Genomic DNA, 23,521 nt, shown 5'->3' with positions numbered 1-23,521 from the left:
TCACCAGCAAACTTGGTGAACTTGGGAACTTTCCAGCCCCTAGGAAGCTCTGTTTGTCGAACATATTTTGACAAAGGGGATATGAAATTAGGTCTACGGAGACCAATATTAAGGCCATTTTGGGCCAAAATTTGTTTGACCATATTAGCTATGTTATTTTTCTCTCCAAAGTTATTTTGTTGGACATTTCGAAGCACTTGGCTAGGATCATGATATCTATGTACCATTACAGGCCTAAGATTATGATGGCTTATGTATTCTTCGTCCTCCCTATTTAGGGTAGGTTCTGGATGTCAAAATCCTGGATGTTAGTCCAGGTTTACATGGGCCATTCCATTTTTAGGCTTTTTGACTTTCCTAAAATTTGATATTTAAGGGGTTGGTTGAGTTTGGACCTGAGGGGCACTGATAAACCATTCATAAGAAGAAAAACCTAAGCACCCTATCATGCAATACACCTAATTGGTAGCCCTTTCTCCCCAATTACCTTAGGTTTCCAGCAATAGTTCCTTAAAGTTTTTCAATAGAGTCTTTCTTTAGCCCTAGCATTTGCCTATTCTCACCATAAAATTCAGTTTTTTACGTAAAACTCTCCAAACTCTCTTCCTTCAAATATAAATTAGGATTTTCTACACACTTCTTACCAATTACCTCAATAACCCTCAATTTTCTTAATTCACATTATCACCCTACCTCCTTAACTCATTGATCCTCTCTATTTCTCCAAACTCTCCATATTAGCCCAATTCTATCATTTTAATATTTTATTTAATTAATCCAAATAATTATTCTAATAATTAATTAAAATTCTAGTTAATTCTAAACAATCACACCAAACTTTTACTCTATCTATACATCTACTTCAATGACACTTACCCCCACCACCACACAACAAATAATTAAAACACCAATTAATCAAATAAAATTCTAAATAATCCAATTAAATTAACTAATCGAATTTGGGGTGTTACACCATAAGGGTGTTCCCTATTATTAATTGGCATCGAAAACCCAAGTTGGAATGGTTCCCTAACGTCCCCTAAATTCGGTCTTGCAATTGCATGGCTAAAAGGGGAACTCAGTGGTTGTGGTAGGGCCCCTTGCGACGGTATTGATGATACTACCATCGTCGATAATGGAGTGACATTTGTCCCAACAGGGGACATAACCGTCAAATTCTCAGTCGTTGATCCAATTGTGTTTCGTGCATTATTCTGTGGTGGGTTATAAGTGTTACTACTATTCATATTTGGATTTCCATTTTAGACATAAATTTTCCACTTCTTAAGCGCATGCATAAAAAAACAATGATAACATGTTAGGCATATAGAACAAATCAAGCAGGACAAACACAATAATTGAAAAATATTTTCTAAAAGAAATTTTTTAGCACAAGTTCCACTGGACATGCCAATTTGTTTACTGTGAAATTTAGTAAATAAGCGCTAGTCTCTTATAAAATGTTACTTGCAGGATCGACTAGGTAATCCTATGACATATTGCTAAAAATCTTTCTGAGTTTCGTGAGAATGTAAAGGGCTTCAACGTGGTCAAAATCTTTATGTAAAAGTGGTGCAAATTAAGGTAAAATTACTAGAAAGATAAAGGAATTCGACAATGATAAACTGACAAAGATTTTGTAAAGGATGATGTAAAGTGAATAGAAAATGATAATGGAACGAAATAAAAATTGCAGAGAAAATAGGTTAAAATAAATGACTTTGCATTAAATGAAATAGAGTTTGGAATCATATATTTTGCTCCAATAACTCGTTTCTCGCTTCGCTTGGGTACTTAAGTTTGTGAGTTTTATAGTAAATTTAACACAACATCTCGAATCCTAACACTAGAACTCTTTATTTATACTAATGTAAAATAATTGTTTATAATGGTATTCTCTTCAGAAGTTAACACGTAATTGCTATATGTTTTTCGCCTCTAAAATGTCACCCATGTGTCCCTTTGGATAAGACTAAAAAGCAATTACTAGCTTTGAAATTATTTATTCGCGTCAACTGTTGTCTGTCGATGTTTCTTGCAGAGAAATGATGTCTAACCATGAACAATGATGCCATCGAAATTTTGGACGAAAACTCTTTTCAGAAGATACTAAGTCCCAATCTCCAACCGACATCTGAGACTTCGACTTCCTTAGCTGACAAACTGCGTCGAAATGACCTTTCAATCTTTCCAACTTTTACTATGTTCTTTTTAATGTGTTGAGATTTGATCTTGTCAAAAAATCTCTGCTAACAGGTGGTGGGACAGAGATATCTGAACACAACCTGAATCCGTTTGATATGAGTTTGAGTTTTAATTTTCCATCCTCATTAGAGACTAGACGGAGAATGAAGATTATTTTAAAATTCGAATTTAAGTTTAGAAGAAATAAAAACCATCACCGACTCATCCATTAGCATGTCTGAAAACAACATAGTTCGTAAACATATAATATCACACCATTTTGTAAATTCTTATAAAATATCAAAAAGATATTAAAATATATGTGAAATGTCACTGTCACCTATTATCTTGAAGTTAGTTGAGACATTTAACAAGAAAATGGAAAACCATACACTTGGAGTAATCGTATTGTCACTTTTCCGTATGTTAAATAAATAGCACAAGTTATAAATATGTCTCTATCTTTTTCAATCCTCCTCCTCTACTTTTTGGGTATTTATATTATATGTATATTTCAAATTAGTATAATGAGAAGTCGTGTAGTATAAGAGTTGAATTATTATGATATGTATATTAATTAATTACTTAATACATAAATAAATAAAAACATATCTAATTCTCAAGGTTCTTCCCAAATAAGTACTATATAAAGAACTCGAAGATTGTTATGCATATTCCGAGAACAAAAGAAAATAGAGTTGTAAGAAAATCTTGAAACAAAAATGGCAACGCACATTTGCCAGTCTCTTCTATTGGGACTTTTATGCATTGTGTTGGTTCTGGCTTCAGGTAAGAAAATTAACAAAAAAAATTCTTAATAGAAAAATATTTTTTAACTTTATTTTCTTGCATGTTAGTTTTTGTACATGTCTTAAGGGAAAATATTTGCAAAGCTCAAAAGTTTGTTATAATTTTGTACATCACTGTTAACATATAAATATATAGTATAAAAAGGACTTTTGGATTTGTAAATTAATTTTTTTTCTTCTTTTTTTAGCAGGATCAACACCAGATTTAAACGATTTATCACCTTTTCCATGCATTGGGCCATGCGAAAATTGTGACCAGATGTGCATGAGGAAGGGATACAATAAAGGTGGAGGTTGTTATTCAATGGTTTGTTGTTGTCACTTTTAAGACAATTCATAGAAATTATGCAATCAAGACCAACGAAGTATTCACACGTTAATGAGATTACTTCAAAGAGCCAGAATCTATGAAGATAAACAAAAAAGAAATTATGTAAGCAAAAAATGAGAGTAAAAGCTGTTTTAATAAAATAATATGTACTTTAGTAATAAATAATTGATATTCAATAATAAAATTATATTTTAGAATATGATTGAACTTTTCTAACATCGTTTTGAAATTGGAGATTAATGTGATATGTGCATTCATTGATTGACGGTCGTCGTCTAATAAGAATTCATCATTTAATTATGTTATATCATTAATTTAAGATTTACAGTAACATATAGCGGAATATATAATTGTAATTATTTGACAGTGTATATAATCTTGTAGTGAAAATGAGTTGTGTTATGCAAATCTGAAATACTTTTGCTTCTTAAATTTATTCGCAATGGATCTCATTGATTCTCTCTATCGTTTCATAAGATTTGAGATTTTTATAATCTTTCAAAGTAACTATGTTATGTACACTCTTCTTTTGAATTTGTTTTTTGTTTTTCTTTTCTGAAATTGGATTTCAATCTAATTGAACCATTAACAAATGTGTTGCTCTTCTTCTTCTACCTATACTCGCTAAGAATACTTACATTTATGAAAATGCCCTAATGTCATGTTACATTTTCTCTATTTTTGAAATCACTTTTTTCTTCTTATTAGGAACTGTGGGTATAAATTGCTCAATTAAGCACTTATCATTTAAGTGATTATTTATAACTTATAAGTTATTTTAGATCAAATGAAGTCAAACTATTTTTATATAATACCAAGTTTGGATAAACAACTTAATTAAACACTCAATGTTATGAATGTGTATTTATAACAAAAGATAAATTAAAGTCACTTTTTTTTCTTCATAAACTAATTTTATAAGTTATTATGGAGAGTTTATGAAAATAAGGTGAAATTAATTTATGGATTTGTCATAAGTTGTTTTCATAAGATCTCTCAAATAATCACATAGGTGCTAACTCAAATAACTCAATTTCAATCTCTAATGCATGAGTACTTCAAAAGTGGTAAAGTACATGTACCGAGTTCTTGCCTGGTATCTGTACTCTACTTAGTACTTTTTATTTCTCATTATTCCATTTGAAATAAAAATTTTGGTGACTTTTTGTCCACAATACCCCACTTCTAAAATTTATTTTCCACAATGTCCCATTCTGAAAAAAAAATTCAAGAATGCTCCATTTTTTCCTTTGCTCTCGCCCATTTAATGGACGAGTGGCCGAAGCTGTGCGTTTGACTGCATGAACTTGCCCTTTGATTGGACGAGTTGACACGTCATAATATTCCCATACTTGAACCTCGGCCAATGGATGACCGAGTCTATGCTGTTGTATTTTTTTTTTGTTTTTTTAAAAATAAATTTAAAAAAGATAATAAATTAATATTTTTTGAATAATATGTTATTATCAAAGACTTTCAATGACCGAGAAATTGCTTTGTGTTTGTACTGTCTCAGCCAATGATTAGCCGAGTATTCAAGTATTAATTTTCTATAAATAGCAGGACTTGTAGAAAATTAACCCAGAGCACAAAATCCTTTATTTTGATAAAAATGTCTGTTTGGGGTCTTGTATTTTATGGACATGGTGAAAAAATCAACGTTTGCCTCGATCTGCAATGGAATCTCAGAACATTGATTTCAGCCATCCACACTGGCTTCCGACAGTTGGGCGGCGTCGTATGAAGGTGAGGAAAGTAGAGTATCGTTGTCCATTTGCAAGCCACGATGGTACGTACATGTATTACTTGGATCATATAGAAAATGATGAAGATGTTCAGTGTATGTTTTCGGCACATAGTGGTGGAGTTAATAGAGGAGTTGAAGGTCCACTTGTGTTGGTTGTTGTTGTTGATTAGTTTTTTAATAACTTCTAAGAATTTTAGTTGATATGATCGTACTTTGTAACCAGAAGCCTTTGATTATCAAATGTATTTCATAATGTTTGTTTCCAAAAGACATTATTAATACACAATGGTTTATATATAGTACGTGCATAGTAGTTAATAATTAAAAAAACAACATAATCATCTGGATGGTCCTGCAACATTTGGACATTTCCTACGCATGTGTCCTATTTTACGCCAAATTCCACACCTTATATTTTCCTTCTCAACGTCGTCCATCTCGGTTCTAATCCTGGTGCTGTTTGGGCGCCCTTTCTTCCTCCTTCTCATAGAGTCGTCGTGGCAAAGAGTAAATCCTTCATATTATGGCCAATTCTCCTCATGGGAAAGTCCCAGGAAACTCTCCTTATAGACCTTGAAGACGTTAAGAATTTTGAAGACGTCTGGAATGTGAATGGAGTAGTCTTGGCGTATACTCGAACATGCTGCGATTACATGGGAGCAAGGTAAGTGAAATGCCTGAAATTTCCCACAATCGCAGTGTTGTTTCTTCAGATCAACACCGAATGTACTGGTTGGTCAACCATCATTCTGATTAATCTTCTCTTGGACCATGAAATAGAATCTCTCGCAATCAAACTGCATGCCGTTATGCGTGTTAGCTTTCATGACTTCCTCAGCGATCCCCTTGTTGCAGTTATCAGTGAAAACCTACCCAGAGGCTCATTTTTTTCCATTGATGGTCTCTTTTACCAAATAGTGATCCTAATCGATAGTACAGAGATTTGACCAATGCAGTGATTGGAAGGTTTCGGGTTTCTTTAAGTACCGAGTTCATTGCTTCTGCCAGATTAGTTGTCATGTGACCCCAGTGTTGCCCTCGATCAAATGCCTTTGCCCACTTCTCCCGAGGGATGTTGTTTATCCATGATAAAGCTTCATTGTTTGTTCTTCAGATTTTCCATCGATAGTAGTTAAATTTCGCCTTTGTCAACGCATAACCCATGTTAACAACTATTTTGTGCAGTTCCCTGTCTTTAATCTCACGCATGAAGTTTTCCGCAATATGTCTAATGCAATAGACGTGTGATGACGGAGGATACTGCCATCCATTTTCCGGATTGTTATATGCATTCTTTATCGAGTCATGCCTGTCTAATATTTTACACAAATTTTCTTGGGGAGTAACGTGTATTCTTAAATTCTTAAAAAAGAAACTCCAAGCATCCTTTGTCTCACTTTCAACCAATGCGAACGCTATCGGAAAAATGTTCACGTTCCCATCCTGTGCCATAGCCATCAACATAGTCCCTCTGTACTTTCCATACAACCATGTTCCATCAACCTGCACAATAGGTTTACAATAGGTGAAACCACGTATACATGGTCGAAATGCCCAAAAAAGACGATGAAATATCCTTTGGTCACCCAAGTGTGAACCATCATTTGAAATCATAGGTAAGGATTGCAATTCTATAATGGTACCTGGTAGATATATTTTCATTACCAGTATCCACTACGGAAGATCGTTGTAAGATGTCTCTCAATTTCCATACAGCGACTCAATTGCCTTACACTTTGCAATCCATGTCTTTTTGTAGGATATGATATACCTGTATTTTTCAGCAACATGAGCGATGATCACCTTCACCTTAAGAGAAGCGTCCCGATTTACAAGCTCCATTATGCTCTTACTAATCATTTCTGAACTGAGTTTTGTATGGTCTTGTGACATAAAAGTGGTTGTGCATGTATGAGGCCCACCAGACTTACCAACTCTCCACCTTGAGTTGCCCTTACGCAAATAAACCATGCATTTGAAATTTCATGTAGAATTTCTATATTTGATGACATAACGTACATTGTCAGATTTAGTCACAGAAAAATCTAGACTACGTTTTATATGCCATTGTTGCAACGCAAGAACACACTATTCCTTATTTTCAAACTCAATGCCCTCCTCTATTTCGTCAGCATTGTGAGTTGGTATGAAACTTCCAAAAACGAAGATTGGTTCAGCATCATCCAAACTTATATTTTGCATGTGAACAGGTGGGTTGTACAAACTAATTGGTTGAGCTCTTAGTGCAATGATCGGCGTGTCGAAGATATCTTTATTGCCATTGTCATCGCTAACACCAGATAGATCTTCAAATCGAACCTCTTCTTGATCATCCTCACTATTGTCGCCTACCTCTTCATTTGGTATGAAAGGTTCATTATTTTGAGTCGGTTCTTCGTCAATGGCTTGACTCATTCCGTACTAGTGTGATTGTATAGATTGCGTTGGATAACTGAGATTTTCATTTTGAGTCGGTTCTTCTTCAAGATTTTCAACTAGACGAACATATATCTCAATGATGGGTAACTGAGAAAATGTTATATGACATTGAAACATCGACTTGACATCTTCGTCATTCTCAATGGGTGACATTATGTAAAAGACGGTATTATCGTCTCCAGTAATTAATGGATGGTGATAAATGATGTCTTCAACACAACTTTGTAACTTTTTTCAATACGATCTTTTAGATGATGGAAGTCAGAGTTGATGTGGATTTTAATCAAATGCAAATTTGTATTGCTAAATGAGAATCCATCATTAACATCTGTAAAAATGGACCCGTTGGAATGGATAGACACAACTAAATTTCTTTGAGCCATGAATGTAGGAGATATGAATGTAGGAGATTTGGTTTAATGACAATAAATAAAGATATGAATGTATGAGATTTGGTTTAATGACAATGAATAAAGATATGAATGCAATTTATAGTCAACAAAACAAATTCCAAGTAAACCAAACCCTAAAAAAAGGTCACATGTAGCTCGCCCTTTAATTGGACGAGAGAGAAAACGTGAAAACCTGAGAAGATTAAGCTCGTCCATTCATTGGACGAGTCAAAACCCTAGAAGACTAAGCTCGTCCTTTCATTGGACGAGTCAACACGCTACAAGACTTAGCTCGACCATCAAAGGGGCGAGTCTGCACGCATGCAATTTTGCAGTGATATTTCCAATCAGCAAGGGAATCGTTCTTGCAGGGATTCCTTGCAAATTTACACAGAATTTTTTTGCATGCATGCCCTAACAAGTCCAATCAACCTATACAATTTTCACCTATATATTTAATATTTTTTTCACCACTATAAATTAACCTTTCCTCTACAATTCATTTTCATCATCTTCCTTCAGATTCTATTTCACAAATATTCACTCTCTTCAAATATTTACTCTCTTCAAATATTCACTCTCTTCTATTCCAAAATATCTTTATTGTGAATGGGCGAATCACACCGTGGACGGCTGCGAACATTTCCGAATATGTAAGTCTATCTTAAACCTATTTCACAAATCCAACATGTAAATATCACATCAAATATAGATAGACATAAAAGAAGATGTATAAAAGGAGTTATAAATAGTTAAAAGTAGTTTTTTTTCCTAAACATAGTTATGTTTTAGTCATATAAGAAATATTTTAATAGTTATCCAAAGTTCTGAACATAGTTATGCAGAGTCAGATTTTGATATCCTAAGCCCATTCAAAATCCATATCTCATCTATATAAATTGTTTCTACTACATTTTCCATTCCACTTTTCCTCAATCGTCAGCATTGCGCTATCTTATCTTGCATTTCCCCTAATTTGAAATTCTTCTAAAAAAAAATCGGAATCTAAGGTACACCATTTGTGTGATTTCCAATTTCTTTTATGATTTGTTTCATACTTTCTTCAGATTTCCAATTTATTTCATATAGTTATGAAAAGAAACAGAAGGTTCATACTTTGTACACAAATGGTGTACCTTAGATTGGAAATAAATTGGAAATCTGAACAAAGTATGAAACATATATCCTGTAAGTTACACGGAAGAGAGAGTATAAATGTGCACCGTTAGATTTTCATCCATCTCTCATTTCTTTATTTTTTTAAATATTTTATTTCTTTATCTATCTTTAATCAATGGTTCACATTTCACTTAAGCAAAACTTTAGAGAGAAAAATGGGAGAGAATCCTCTCCTGTTATTTTTATAAGATCTCCCAAATAATCACATAGGTGTTAACTAAAATAACTCAATTTCAATCTCTAATGCATGACAACTTCAAAAGTGGTAAAGTACATGTTGTGAGTACTTGCTCGATATGTGTACTCTACTTGCTACTTTTTATTTCTCATTATTCCATTTGAAATGAATTTTTTGGTTTTCTCATTATTCTATTTTTAATAAATTTTGTAAACTTAAAACAACTTATTGAATAATTTGTTTGTTTTTGCTGCTAACAACATGCTCTTTACTCAACACATTTCCCACATTACCAAATTCTTCAAAGATTTAACAAATTATGTCCGGTAACTCATTCTACTTCTGTTTTCCCATGTCCTAAAATATAGCATTTTTAATTTAATTTTAGAGTAGCATAATGCATTACTGCTCAAGGTTTTTAATAAATGATTGCTATCGCAATTAGCGTGACTGTAATGAGACCACAATTGAGGTTGCAAAATTGTGATTCTATGAAATTTCAGTTGTAGCCCTTGGCATGTGGTTCGGGTTGTAAATTTTCTGAACTTAAATCTTGTAACACCATATACATGTCTAGAATTATATATATATATATATATATATATATATATATATATATATATATATATATATATATATATATATATATATATATATATATATATATATATAATATTGGTATTGAAATATATATAAGCATCTATTTTCAACATTGTACATATTTACATGTTCAAAAGAAACACAATTATGGCATAATATACACAAGGTGCATAAAATGAAACTAAAACTATATCATTCTCTTAATGACCTCAAAATAAATATTTTCGCAATGGAACGCCATCACAAATATCAATCAGTCAAGGACATCAAAGCACTTTGTTCTTGTCCTTCGTTTGTACAGAATTTCCTGGAAAAAAAAACAAATATGGGGTGAGATGACAATTCCAGTGATTCCCTATCTTATGGGTCCATTCGGCTCTACAGGATTTCTAATAAATTTCTAACTTAAGTTAACAAGGGAAAGAAGACTTAAGAAATATGGAATTCTCGCAATGTAAGGAACCATGTTGTAATACCCCAAAATTTACCCTCTATTTCTTACCTTTTTCTTTGCATCATTTGCATACAAGATATCATCCCATGCATCATCATAACATAAGCATGACCATTTCATTTGTTCACTGACTCACAAACATGGTCACATTCTTGGTTTAATCTTAACATTAGGGTTTTCACCTTTGTTTTACTTGCTAACTAACCAAAGCATCATAAGAGGTGGTACTTGTTTGTTACCTTGTTCATGTAGGAGATCATGCATCAATTCAAGACAAAATATTGGTCATTGTGGTCAAGGAAGATGCAAGTTGTGGTTCATTGATTTAAGAGTGGTTCATGTTAGAACAAGATTTTGGTTCTGCAATATATCTCTAAGTTTTTATGATAACAAAGAATGAAACAATTTGGTATCCTAATAATTTTCTCTAAGTGTGAAGGTTTCTAAGGAAAAATGAATTTGAGGAAAATAATATATGGCATCTAACGTAGTCTAGAAAAGCTGATCCAACAATGAAGAAATCATATCTGACTCCGAACAAGAACACTTTTGAAAGAATAACATACAGAATCTGACAATAAAGTTAATATCTGATGTTTGAAGACTCTACATCTGATAACTCTGCAAGACAACATCAGAAGACTCATCTATTTGAAAACTAGTTAAGAGAATATCTGAAGACTACAAGTTTCTGCTCAAAGACTCTGACTCCTCTCACTCTGATTCACGCTCAACAAATCATCTGACTCATCAAAATCAGAAACTTAATCAAGAAGTATTCTAAGTATGATACAAATTTCTATAAAGAAATGATGGATTATGTTCCAAGACTGCTATGGAAAGGACAAGAAAATTAATGTCATTAAGTCCCATAATTGATAAGATATATCTGAAAACTAGTTAAGAGAATATCTGAAGACTACAAGTTTCTGCTCAAAGACTCTGACTCCTCTCACTCTGATTCACGCTCAACAAATCATCTGACTCATCAAAATCAAAAACTTAATCAAGAAGTATTCTAAGTATGATACAAATTTCTATAAGGAAATTATGGATTATGTTCCAAGACTGCTATGGAAAGGATAAGAAAATTAATGTCATTAAGTCCCATAATTGACAAGATATATCCATTAATTTCTCTCCAACAGTATCATCTCATAGTTCTATATAAAAGCCTCATCATCATGATGAATACGAAGAAACAATACAACAAATTCTACAATACACTTAAAATTATAATACTCAACCTTTCATTGTAATATTCAGGAATCACAAAAGAGTTGTTGCTCATAGTGTGTGATCATTGATCATTGTTCTTAATTGTGTGCATACTGCTTACCTAGAAGCACTAAGGAAAACACTTGTAATTCTTTAAAGTTGTTGATTTTCCTCAAGTGACTTGTTGAAGTCTGTAGACTTGAGAGGGCTAAGAGATTGTTGAACTCTTAGACGTTTTTGTAATCTATTGAGATTATTGGATTAAGTCCTTATTGAAGGCGAAATCACCTTGGCCGGGTGGAATGGAGTAGCTTTGATTTTCAAGCGAACCAGGATAAATTTATTGTGTTAATAGCATTTACTTTCGTGTGTGTGGTGTTGCAAAAGTTTTTTACTACTGTGAAAACAATTCAAACCCCTATTTCTTGTTTTTCCCTACCTTCAATTGGTATAAGAGCTTCGGCTATGTTACTGATTTTTGAATCAAACACTTAACAGTATAGAGAGATCTAGCATGAGAAAAACATCATGACTAACACAAATTAAATAGACAACTACAACATTAAACCTCTATTTTTTGATGGAGAAAAATTTGACTACTGGAAGGACAGAATTGAAAGCTTCTTCCTAGGCTACGACGCTGATCTATGGGACATTGTCACAAATGGTTATGAACTACCCATTTATGCTATTGGTATCTCTATTCCAAGAAGCAGAATGAGTGATGATCAAAAGCATGATTTCAAGAATCGCCATAAAGCTAGAACTATTTTGTTAAACACAATCTCCTACAATGAGTACGAGAAGATCACCAACAGGGAAACAGCTAAAGAAATCTTTGATTCCTTGAAGATGTCTCACGAAGGCAATAATAAAGTTAAAGAGACTAAGGCTCTGGCCTTAATTCAAAATTATGAAGCCTTCAGAATGGAAGATGATGAAGTTGTTAAAGTAATGTTCTCGAGGTTCCAAACCCTAGTTGCGGGACTCAAGGTTCTGGAAAAAGGATATACTACAACATATCATGTCAAGAAGATAATCAAAAGACTTCCAAAGAAGTGGAGACCTATGGTTACTACTCTGAAGTTATCCAAGGATCTGAACAACATAAGCCTTGAAGAACTTATCAGCTCCCTCAGGAGGCATGGGATAGAGCTAGAGGAAGACGAACCTTAGAAGAAAAGCAAATCAGTAGCTCTGAAGTCGAGATTAGAAAGAAGAAAGCCAGGGAGGAATAAAGTCTTTCAAGCTAAAGAAGAAGACGACGATGACTCTGAGAATGAAAAGTATGATGATGAAGAGGAGTTATCTCTTCTTTCCAGAAGAATTAAACAGATTTGGAGAAAAAGAAATAACAACTTCAGAAGGCCCGGACAGAAAGGAGATCGTCTAAAGTCAACCTCTAAAGGTAAACCCAATAAGGAAGTAACCTACTATGAATGCAAAGAACCTGGACACTACAGAAATGAATGTCCAAAGCTCAAGAAAGACAGATCCAGAAAGGAAAGTTTCAAGAAAAACTCCTTCAAAGCAAAGAAGAAGGGACTCATGGCAACATGGGACGACTCTGAATCAGAAGCTTCAGAATCTGATTCTGAAGAGGAGAAACCAAACGTTGCATTCATGGCCATCATCTCTGGAAGTTCATCTGAAAGAGAGTCTGACTCTGAAGAGGTATTCTCTGAGTTTTCTCATTTTGATATGGAATCCTGTTTATCAGAATCTCCGAGCTTGTATTAGAACCTTCGACGGAAATTTAAGAACCTGAAAAAGGTTCATGAAGAGACAATTGAAGAGTGTGATAAGCTTGAGAAAGAAGTTTCTGAACTTAAAGAAAATAATTTTAGCCTTGAAAAATAAATGAATTTTCAACCAAAAAATGTTCAAAACTTGAAAAAACTCTTTCTAAAACTCCACCTACTTCTGACACCATCATATACAAATATGAAAAGGCTTTTCAGAAATTTCAGAACAACAGACTTGAAAGAAGCAAAATGGCTTCTATGATTTACACTGTTAGTCATAATAAGAAAAGAGGAATTGGATATGAATCTGATGAAGATGATCTAAAGCCTTATGCAGAAAACAAACTTAAATCTCCTTTTTCTTATCATCACACACCTGCACAAACACAAAAATTTAATAATGCTAGAAAACCCAAAGTTTTCAGAAACTCTGGGAGAACTAATCCTAAAGGACCCAAATGATTATGGATACCAAAAGATAAAATAGTATATGTTGCAGATATCCTGTGCATAAAAGTTAAAACACTAATCATGGTACCTGAACTCTGGGTGCTCGCGACACATGACAGGAAGAAAGCATATGATCCAAAACCTGGAACTTAAAAATGTTGGCTTTGTAGGTTTTGGAGGAAATAAGAAAGGAAGAATCAGAGGATCTGGAATAGTTGGTAATTAATCTCTTCCCTCTATTTTTGATGTCCTTTATATTGAGGGATTAATGCATAACTTGTTATCCATAAGTCAATTAAGTGATAATGGTTACGATATAATCTTTAATCAAAAAATGTGAAAAGCTATTAATTAGAAAAATGACACAGTCCTTTTCACTGGAAAAAGGAAGAACAACATTTACAAAATTAAGCTTTCAGATTTAAGAAATCAAAATGTTTAATGTTTGTAAATGAAGAGCAATGGGTGTGGCATAGACGCTTGGGTCACATTAGCTTGAGGAGGATTTCTCAGCTAAATAGACTAGAGTTAGTAAGAGGCCTATCTAAGCTGAAGTTTTCTTCATATGCTCTTTGTGAAGAATGTCAGAAAGGAAAATTTTCTAAAACAACTTTCAAAAACAAAAATGTTGTTTCTACCTCTAAGCCTCTGGAACTTTTACACATTGACCTGTTTGGACCTATTAAGACAGTGTCAATCAATGGTAAGAAGTATGGACTTGTCATTGTTGATGATTATAGTCGTTGGACATGCGTAACATTCTTAAGGCACAAGAATGAGTCACATTATGTGTTCACTAGCTTATGTTCAAAAGTGAAAAACGAATTTAACTCTAAGATCATCAGAGTCAGAAGTGATCATGGTGGCAAATTTGAAAACAAACTTTTTGAAGAAATTTTTGACTATAATGGAATATCCCATGATTTCTCCTATTCTAGAACTTCACAACAAAATGGAGTGATAGAAAGGAATAATAGGACTCTCCAAGAAATGGCCAGAACCATGATCAGTGAAACAAATGTGGCTAAGCACTTCTAGGTTGAAGTTGTGAATACAACGTGTTACATTCAGAATAGAATCTCTATCATACCTATTCTGGAGAAGACCCCTTATGAACTGTGCAAAGGAAGAAAACCCAAAATTTCTTATTTTCATCCTTTTTGATGTTCTTGTTTTATTCTGAACACTAAAGATAATTTGAACAAGTTTGACTCTAAAGCACAAAAGTGTATTATGTTGGGATACTCAGAATGTTCTAAAGGATACAAAGTATACAATACTGAAACACGAACCGTAGAAGAATCAATACATGTCAGATTTGATGATAAGCTTGACTCTGAAAAATCAAAGCTAGTTGAGAATTTTGCAGATTTGGAGACAACACTTGCAGGCTCTAATGAAAAGACCAAAGAATCTGAAGAAGCAGAAAAAGAAACGTCAAAAGCACCTGAAGTAATAATCAATCAGAAAGGATCCAGAAATAGACAAAATAAAACACTTATGGGACTAGTATCTTTGATAGAGCCAACATCCTATAAAGACGCTCTTCAAGACAAAGAATGGACTCCGATAATGAAATAAGAACTTGATCAATTTGCCAAGAATGATGTCTGGGATCTTGTATCAAGACCCAAGGGAACCCATGTGATTGGAACCAAATGGGTTAACAGAAACAAACTAAATGAATAGGGTGAAGTGGTCAGAAACAAAGCATGACTGGTAGCATAAGGTTATAGTCAACATGAAGGTATTGACTACAATGAAACCTTTGTTCCATTCGCCAGGTTAGAATGTATTCGTATTCTTGTATCTTTTGCAGTAAATTATTCCATAAAATTATATTAGATGGAGTCAAAAGTGCGTTTCTGAATGGGTATATTTTTGAAGAGGCGTATGTCCATCAACCTCCTGGTTTTGAAAACTCAAAATGTCCAGAACATGTTTTTAAACTGAAAAAATCTCTTTACGATCTGAAACAAGTCCTAGAGCTTGGTATGAAAGACTTAACTCATTCCTTTTGGAGAATGACTTTATCATAGGCAAAGTGGACTCCACTATTTTCTGTAAGAACATCATAAACGATCTTATGATCTGTCAGATATATGTTGAGGACATAATATTGGGTTCTGCTAACCCCTTTGTTTGTTAAGAATTTTTTAAGCTAATGCAGGCAGAATTTGAAATGAGTCTGATGCAAGAAATAAAGTTCTTTCTGGGGATTCAAATTAACCAAACATCAGAAGCCACATATGTATATTAAAGCAAATACATAAAAGACATTTTGAAGAAATTTGACATGTCAGAAAGCAAACCAGCAAAGACTCTCATACATCGGGAGAAAGAAGAGGTAAGTCAAAAGGTTTGTCATAAACTCTATTGTGGTATGATCGGTTCTCTTCTCTATCTGACTACTACGTGTCCAGATATATTATTCAGCGTATGTCTCTATACCAGATTTCAATCAGATCCAAGGCAATCTCAATTAATTGTTGTTAAGAGAATCCTAAGGTATCTGAAAGGAACACCTAATTTTGGCTTGATGTATAAGAAAACATCAGAGTATAGGCTTTTTGGGTACTGTGATGCAGATTAAGCTGGAGACAGGTTGGAATGCAAAAGCACATATGGGAACTATCAATTTCTGGGAGGAAACCTTATCTCATGGGAAAGCAAAAAGACAATCAACCATCGCACTGTCAACTGCAGAAGAAGAATACATTTCAGCTTCATTGTGCAGCACTCAGATGCTCTGGATGAAGAATGAGCTTGAGGACTTTAAGATTTATGAGAGTAACATCCCTATCTTTTGTCACAATATTGTTGCTATATGTTTAATTAAGAATCCAATTTTACATTCCACAGGGAAGCACATAGAAATTAAACATCATTTTGTCAGAGACTATGTTCAGAAAAGGATAATAAATTTAAAATTCATAGATACATACCATCAATGGGTTGACATATTCACCAAACCCTTAGCTAAAGATAGATTTCTCTTCATTCTGAAACACTTAAATATGGCAGATTGCCCCGAATGAATCTGACCTCTAATGTTAAAATAGACTCTGATTTAAACATATGTTGTCTATCTGGTTCTGGTTCTGATACTTCTACAAGTTAGATGATATCTAGATTAGAAACCTTCTAAGTAATAAAACTTTTGGTATTCTTGACTCCAGAAACATCAACACATGGTCTCTCAAACGTGTGGCTTTGGATCTTCTAGACAACTGTCATTTTGCATGTGTTTTGAATGTGTTTATATATTACCACAATTCCCACTTTCACACTTTTCACTCTCACAACACACACAAACCCTTGCCTTCATTCTCTCTGCAACCTCAACCTTCTTGCAACTTCATCTCCTTCAACAACTGCAACATGAATCCTTAACAACAATAGGTTTTCGAATATTCTCAACAAATGAATGCTGCCGAGCAACTAGTTGAAGCTCCACAACAGGTTACAACCCAAACTGCTACGCCTTCAACAACTTCATATCAAGAACCTCATGTTCTTGATCGCCCTCCTCACATCAATCTTGCCACTCCTTTTGAAAAGCTGGAGGTTTTGTGTGAACTCTTAGTTGATTTTGACAACCTCAAGAGGAATGGAATAGACCTAACTGAAGAACTGGAGAACCAAGGGTGGGGAAACTACTTCAAACGACTTTATTGTCTAGTTTACACATTCCTGGTGAAGGAATTATGGAGGCTCGTTGATTGCGATGACCACTGCATCATATCCTATGTTTTGGGGGTCAAGACTGTGATCACAGAGAAATCAATTGCTAAGCTTCTGAACATGGAAACAGTAGGAGGTAGAAGGATATACAACATCAATCCTAGGGCATAATATATGTCCCGGGAAATCATCCCTACTATTTTCTCTCAGAACTGTAAGACCCCAATTTTGACCCTAAGATCCCTCATGCTCTTATCATCATAAGCATAAGCATTAGGATCACATCTTGGCATCCTCCTCCCCCCCATTCATTAGGTTTGCATTGGGAGAGATCACCAAGCACCATTTGATTGTATCATACTTTGTATTTTATCATCTTTACTAACCAAAATACCAAAATATGTCTTTGTCCAACCTAATTCTTTTGTAGGTAGGGCATGTGCTCACCTTTGATTCATCAAGCTCATATCTAGGGTTTAAGACCCTCATTGCATGGAGCTCAATCAATATTTGTTTACTATGTCTCTAAGCATCATATATGAATCCCCATGATCTTCATATGTTATTTTGATCAAGAAATCATCAAGATTTTGGAATTTGGTTGCCTTGGAAACGTTAATTCATCTGGGTGTCTTGTGTAGCTTCTTTAACAATTAATCAAATATTTCAAGGGATACTTCACATTTCATCATTTTATGCATATATTATCCTCCATGAGACCCAAAAGTCAAGAGAAGGGCAAGATAGCAAGTTGGTTGATGGTGGCTGATCAGAGGAATTCATTTGATCAAAATTGGGGTTCCCTAGACCCTATCTCCTACAATTTTGGTCATATGAAAATGATTCGAAAAGAAAAGTTACTCTAAATGAAATTCCAAACAACTTTCAGGTTGAGGTCTAGAGCTAGTTTTTCTTGGAAAGTCATTTTTTATGGTGAAAGATTATAGGTCATTTTGTCTAAACCCTAATTTGGAGGTCAACTTCCTAAGGCCATAACTTGCTTAATTTTTATGAGATGAAAGATTTACAAGTTGCAAAATCAAATTCAAGATGTCTAATTCAACTTTCATGTTTTGAGGAAGAGCAAATTCAACTTTTATGTGCATGTGATATGAGGATACATTATAGGTCATTTTGGACCAATGCCATTGAACAAATGATTTTCCTCAACTTCAAAAATGCATAACTCATTCATATTAAATCCAAATAAGGTCAAATTTGTTACCATTTTTAAGGAATTTGAGATATCTACATCTTTGATGAAGGAACCGTTTTCATTTGAAGCTCACATAAAAAGTTAGCCAAGGTGGAATAAGTAAACATATGGCTTGACACTTAGAAACTTTTTTGACATGTTTGATTTTCCCAACTTCCACCTCAAAATTCATCATGATCCAAGCTTCAAATGAAAAAGTGTTCAACATGAAATTTATTCCTCTAAATCTAACCTTTCCAAAAAGTCCAATTTTATCCCATTTGGACAAGATATGAGTGACCTGCGCATGGCTTGAACATTGGATCATCATTTGGCATAAGTGAACTTGAACCTTCCATACATAAATGCATAGCTTTCCAACATGACTTCAACAATGTTTGTACTCAATTATGGACCATAAGGAGTGATTACATGGGCCTATCACACGCCCATGCACCCATGCAATGTACATTGCTATTTTTGGATATTTATTTCAAGTGTGCAAATATCAATCCATTTGGCTATAATTAAAACCCCTTGTAATCAGAATTAAGGACCTTGTGTGCCAGCTTTGATTCCCAACCTTTAAACCATCTCATTTCAAAGGATAACCTTGATAATTTCCATTGGAAATTGATTTTGAATCTCACTGTTTTGAGATTCAAAACTCCAAGAGTCTTGTGTCTTTTGATCATTCAAATCCACTCCATCAAGTGTCCTGAGCAAGATCAAGAGCAAGAAAGAGCAAGATCGATTGAATACAGACCTACATTGAAGGTATTTTCCAGAAATTTTTATCTCTTTGATTCTCACTCAATTATCCATAATTCTTCTTGATCTTTGGTTGTCTGGAGTCCTACCAATGTAGGCAATAAGATTGAGTTGCTTTGAGGTCAAATCGAAGCAACTCAGATCATGTACCTCAAAATTCAACTCCATGTATCTTTCAATATACTTGGAGTTAGGAGAAATTGAGGCCAGATTTGAGCTCCTGAGCATTTTTACTTTAAATTCATGTCCTTATTTTTAATTTTGGTGATGGTTGTGAGTGAACCAGTCCGGTGAAGCTCACTGGAGAAGGAGACCGGAACTTTGGCTCCGGTGGCGTGCCAGCGCTCATCTAAACCACATAATCCTTTTCAAACGTTTTAATCTCGTGCCTTGGTTTTGCATACCATCCATACAGCACTTTAACTTGCGTCCACCATGGAACGCGCGCTAGCAGCCACTTGATCTGCCACCTCAATTAATAAGGGAGATCAAGTGGTCCACGTTTTTTCTATTTTTCTGATTTTCATTTTATTTGGTTTATTTTCATTAACTCATATTAATTTTAATATTTATCCAAAAAATATGAGAGTTTCACTAAAAAAATTCAAATAAATTCCTCTTTCATTTTCTGAATTCAAATTAATTTTTGGATCATTATTAATATTTTTCATGATTTAATTATTTTTGTGAATATTTTTAATTGTTAAAAAACACTTTTAAGTTTCCCAAAATTATGAAAAAATTTCTCCAAGGTCCTTTGACCTTGTTTGGCCTATGATAAATCTCATGCCCATTTATTTGGTGTTTTGATGAGGTTTTAGGATTTTGACCAACCAGAATTTAATTTAATGCATTATTTAATTGATTTTTATTGTTTAATTACAAAATAAATCATGTTGAGCTTTTGATATTGACTTGTTGAGTTTGACTTGTGTTGTTGGGCCTTGGTCAAGGTTGATTTGACTTTGCTGAGTTAAAATAATTGGATTTAGGGGATTGATGAAATGTACGTTTCATCTCCAAAAATGAATGAATGATTTTAATTTGATAAAAGTCCTCCTTTGACCAATTTGTGTTGATTCCATTCCCCTTCCCTCTTCATCTCAATCCTATTCTTTTGTCATTCATTTCATGGACCTATGATGTCTCTATATCCTAAGGCTAGTTGATTGTAAAATCAACATAAGTGGGGATGAGATTAGGTCCACCCCTTTTGCATATTCTTTTTAAGTGTGGCATGTTTTAGGAGTATGGTTCATAATACCATATCTCTAACATGCATTAACACTAAAATTTCTTTTGCCCGACCTCAAATAGTTGTGACTTCTACATAAGTCCAATTACGATTGCTTAACATAGCGCTAAATTGTTGACACAAAAGGAATATCATTCTAGTAAGTGAGATTGTAAGTCTCCCCTCTTTCATGGTATTGTATGGAAACTTGGCCTTTTTTCCTTCCTTTGGAAGATGTCTTGGTTCAAGGATCCATGCTTGTGAATAGTGGGTTGAGTGTTCTCCAAAGAATGACTTACATATCATTTGTCATTCATTTAATTTCAAGTCATTTACTTTATGTACTTTAAATTCAAGTCATTTCATTTGTTATTTTACATATCATTTAACTTGTTTATGTTTATGCCATTTTGACTTTGCTCACTTGAGCCATATATTGTGATTGTACATATTTGTTTGTATACTTGTTTGTGGTTGTGGTCTCTTGGACCTTAATATACATAATAACAACAAAAACCTTAAAAGACATTTTATGTGGACTGTTGGATTTGCTCCGAGGCTTTGGACTTAGAATTAGGCAACACTCCCTATGCAAAAGGACTTGGTCAATGCCAACTTTCATGAAACGAAGTGCTTGTGATTTGAAACTTCATCTGATGGAAGTATTGTAATCCCATTTGATTTCATCTGTTACATGGTCTTATTGAAGCTGTTACTTTGAACCTGTACCTAGTGCTTATCCTTGATTTCATCTGATACATGGGAGATTATGAAGAAGATCATGGAGTTGCTAAGCTTGGATGTGGCTATATTTATTTGATGCCTTGCTCTTCATCTTGCTATTTATGTATTGATATTGCTTGATTCTAAAGTCCAAGGGAAATTTGGGTTTCTATATGACATTCTTGTCTATTGGATTACAGCTCATTGGTCAGATCTTTTCAACTCTTAACTTTTAAATTTTTGCTTAGGATTAGTCCCTTCATCTCTTCCCCACTTCTTTAATTTCAAATCTCTCCCTCCTTTTAAAATCTTCTTTGCTTGTGTGTTTTTTTCTAAACTTAGACCATATTGCAAATTAGGAACTTTGGCCCTATGCCTTTGCATTTAAAAAAAACTCTTTTCTTAATCAAATTTGTAAATGAACTTAACCATACTTGACTTAAAATTTCAAAAGACAAAAAGAACTAACACTCATTCAAACCTTTTTAGGCCTTTTGTGCCTTTGTTAAACTTAAACTTTTGTTAAAAGCAATGCATCCACTTTGAAATTGTTACCACGAACTACGAGGTTTTGATCCCTCATTTTTATGTTGGTACATAGGCACAAGTCCGAAGGTCTTGTCAAACACAAAAATATAATTAATGAATTCTTTTCTCATCCCTCAATTCTATTTATTGAAAATATCATTTTGTACAAAAACACACATGCACACAAGAAAGGGCTCCCTAGGAGTACCTAGGACACTTTGGGTGCTAACACCTTCCCTCTATGTAACCAACCCCCTTACCTATAATTTCTGGCATTTTATTAGTTTTGATTTGAAAACTTCTTATTCTTTGGGTTTTGTTCGTACTTTTCCCTTTTCCCTTGGAAACAATAAAAGCGTGATGGTGACTCTGGTTTTGTTGACGTCTAGCTTATCCATAGCTTGGCGGTCATGAATTTACTGCTACAGAAATTAAGTGGCGACTCTGCTGGGGAGTAGTCTCCAGTGGGTTTAACCTACTTTTGTGTGTGTATATAATTGTATATTTGATGTATGTATATTTATTTGTGTGATATAATTTGCTTGTTGTGCTTGGATGATCTCTAAGTGGTGAGATAAGTTCTAACCCGAACTTGAGTGTAATTAAGATAGGAGGATGGTATAGTCATGTTCGACTTATGTGGAGTAGTCCTTAACAAGTTAGCTTGAGACCCATCTACTCAGTGAAGGCCCTTTTAGAGTTATGAATGTCACACAAGTTATTTGTGGTTAGGCATTACTTTCTCTGATTTGGGGTCCGAGAAGCTGAGGACCATAGAACATTTAACCCCTCTTGGCCTATTTAGGACGTAGTGCGGAGACTGTTCAGGTGTAGACTTAATAATAGTTATTACGCGGTACTACATTCAGATGAGTTTCTCTTGAGAATATTATAGGTTGATAAGTCAGTCATTCTAACCTATAATATCCGATAGATGGAATTAAGACTCTGGGAACTTTTTAGAACATGATCTACATATTTTTATCCTTAGTACACTCCTTTGGGATGGTTCTTACCCAGAGTCCATGCTCATGACTCGCAACAAACCCTTGATTCTTGGTTGATCCAATCAAGTCTTGTCAATATCAATGGAACTTAGGTGTTGATATGGTGAAAACCATAATCCACCAAAATTGATGATTGATCTTGACAATGGCTTGATTCATCCCTTGACCTTTGTTTGTTTGCCTTGTGTGTGATCCCTTATTTGTGACTGTTGCATTCATGCATTCATGCACATCTTAACATTCATCACACAAAATAATTTCAAGGAACAAAGGTCTTATTTGCAAATATTTTCAGACCATGGATTATGGACGAAGGAACACTAAGAAGTACAGTTTCAGATGTTCGGATTTGAAAGAGCTAAGGAAGCTATCATCTTTTGTATTAGATCCCTTGGACTTCAAACAACGTCATGGGAAGCTTCTATCTGTGTTATCTACTGATGTGGTCGAAGGACTCTTGAGTGTATTGGTTCAGTTTTATGACCCTCTCTACCGTTGCTTCACTTTTCCCGATTATCAACTCGTGCCTACATTGGAGGAGTATGCCCATCTCTTGGGAATACATGTTTCTAGCAAAGTGCCTTTTAGTGGATTGGAGGAGATTCCCAGATCTCATCTTATAGCTAAAGTTCTTCACTTGAAGAAGTCTGAGA

The 23,521-nt window shown here is 34.2% G+C and overlaps 1 long non-coding RNA gene across 2 annotated transcripts; it reads left to right on the top strand.

Annotated features, from left to right (window-relative positions):
- The first annotated feature begins 2,697 nt into the window (after positions 1-2,697).
- Positions 2,698-3,523, top strand: LOC127129263 (uncharacterized). Of its 2 annotated transcripts, none has more exons than XR_007806264.1 (2): positions 2,698-2,973; positions 3,185-3,523. It is a non-coding gene; the product is annotated as an uncharacterized LOC127129263 (long non-coding RNA). The 2 variants fall into 2 exon arrangements; XR_007806263.1 differs by having other exon boundaries at positions 3,182-3,523.
- The last annotated feature ends 19,998 nt before the right edge of the window (positions 3,524-23,521 follow it).

The sequence above is a fragment of the Lathyrus oleraceus genome, chromosome 3 (genome assembly GCF_024323335.1).
Source record: "Lathyrus oleraceus cultivar Zhongwan6 chromosome 3, CAAS_Psat_ZW6_1.0, whole genome shotgun sequence".
Lineage (NCBI taxonomy): Eukaryota > Viridiplantae > Streptophyta > Magnoliopsida > Fabales > Fabaceae > Lathyrus > Lathyrus oleraceus.
This window is presented reverse-complemented; position numbering and strand designations above follow the sequence as displayed.